The sequence below is a fragment of the Geospiza fortis genome, unplaced genomic scaffold (genome assembly GCF_000277835.1).
Source record: "Geospiza fortis unplaced genomic scaffold, GeoFor_1.0 scaffold98, whole genome shotgun sequence".
Lineage (NCBI taxonomy): Eukaryota > Metazoa > Chordata > Aves > Passeriformes > Thraupidae > Geospiza > Geospiza fortis.
Window position 1 is genome coordinate 12,846,646 of NW_005054306.1, and position 2,353 is coordinate 12,848,998.

Here is a 2,353-nt window from a genome sequence, read left to right on the forward strand (position 1 = left end):
GGGCTGCGAGCGGGCGCTGGGGCGTGCGGGGCGTGCGGGGCGCGCTGGGGCGTAGGGGAAAACTTTTCAACTTCATTATTAAGTTATTAATGATGAAGTAGGGCTCTTGTTGATAGGGCTCTGGCGCTCCCCTGCCTGCCCCGCTCAGTCCCTAGGCTTGCCGACAGTGTATGCATCCAATCTGACTGAGCGCTGAATCTGCCTTTCTTTCCCCTAAGTTTACTACTACTCCTTTTCTTTTTAGTTCCCTAACTGTGTATGTGACCTGGCTGAATACTAACCCTACTATTTTTCCCACAAGAAACTATTATTATTATTATTATTATTATTATTATTATTATTAGCTATGGTAACTATTGTGCCAGCACTGGAGGTTTAAAATGCGTCGCCGTTAAGACTGGCTAATTCTAGAGCAGCTCTCAGTTAAACTGTCTCTAAATGATTTATTTGTTATTAAAAATATGAATAGAAAGCAGCAGGTGAAAGCTCAGCAAGAATCAAGGAGCCCCAGCCTTCTTGCCATCAGGCAGGTGGGGGGGAATGGAAGAAGGTCCCAGCTCAGAGGGGTGGAAGAATCTGCTCCTGGCATCCCTTGCCTCCCCAGGTGCCCTTACAGAATAGGTAGGAGGCCCTGGATCTTGAGAGTCAGGCAGACAACAGTGGAGAAGGTTTATCTGGAGAGTCTTCCAGACTAATGGAGTCAACCAGGTGGATCGCAAATACACGGTATTAAGAAAAAAAGAAGGGTAGTTGTAGTGGGTGGCTTGCTTCTGAGGGAAACTGAGGGCCCTGTATGCTGGTTGGACCCATTCCACAGGAAAGTCTGATGACTTCCTGTGGCCCAGGTAAGGGATATTACCAAGAGACTCCCTGAGCTAATTCTGCCCACTGGTTTCAACCCACTGCTGGCTGTCCAGGTTGTCAGTGACAGGGTTGATGAGAAAAGTACCAGGGTAATCAAACGGGATTTCAAGGCACTTAACCACTTAGATGCTCCCAAGTGTATGGATCTGGATGAGATCCATCCTAGGGTGATGAGGAACTGGCAGAAGAGCTCTTTACGCAGCTGTCCATTATCCATCTATCATCAGTCATGGCTAACTGGGGAGGTCCCAGGCAACTGGAGGCTGGCCATTGTGATGCCCATCTGCCTGAAATGCTGGAAGGAGGATCTAGGGAACTACAGGTCCGGTAACCTGACCACAGTGCCCAGCAAGGTGACAGAGCAGATCATCTTAAGTGTGATCATACAGCACAGGCAGGACAACCAAGGGATCAGACTCAGCCAGCACAAGTTTAGGAAAGGCAGATACTTCCTGACCAACCTGATCTCCTTTTATGCCCAGGTGATGCACCTGGTGGATGAGAATAAGGCTATGGATGTTGTCTACCTGGACTTCAGCAAAGTCTTTGACACCATCTGCCATAGCACTCTCCTGGCAAACCTCTCAGCCCATGGCTTGGACAGGTGCACTCTTCTCTGGGTTAAGAACTGGCTGGTCAGCCAGGCCCAGAGAGAGATGGTGAATGATGCCACATCCAGCTGGCAGCTGGTCACTAGTGCTGTCCCCAGGGATCAGTGTTTGCTCCTGTACAATATCGTTACTGATAATCTGGATGAGGGGATTAAGTCTTCCAATAGCAAATTCACAGACAAGATCGAGTTGGGTTGGAGTGTTCCTACCCTCTGCAGGAGGGTAGGAAGGCTCTGCAGAAGGACCTGGACAGGCTGGATCAATGGGCTGATTTCAATGATTTGAGGTTCAGCAAGACCAAGTCTGGGTCCTGCACTTTGGCCCAACAATCCCCTGCAGCACTACAGACTGGGGACAGAGCCCCAGGCTGGAAAGTGGCCCAGTGGAAAAGGACTGGGGGTACTGGTTTTGACAGTCAACGAAACATGAGCCAGCAGTTTGCCCAGGTGGCCAAGAAGGCAAATGGCATCCTGGTCTAGATCAGTGATAGTGTGGCCAGCAGGACCAGGGCAGTGATTGTCCCAGTGTTTCTGGCACTGATGAGGCATGCCTCAACTCCTGTGTCCAGTTCAGGGCCCCTCAGTTCAGGAAGGACATTGAGTTGCTGGAGCATGTCCAGAGAAGGGCAATGGTGCTGGTGAAGGGTCTGGAGCACAAGTCTGATGAGGAGCAGTTGAGGGAGCTGGGAGTGTTTAGCCTGGAGTAAGAGGCTCAGGCTCAGGGGGACCTTCTCTCTCTCTACAGCTACCTGGAAAGAGACTGTAGCGTCCACAGGTGGGGATTGCCCTCTTCTCCCAGGCAACCAGTAACAGGACAAGAGGACACAGACTTAAGCTGCACATGGGGAGGTTTATGTTGGAGATTTGGAAGAAATTCTT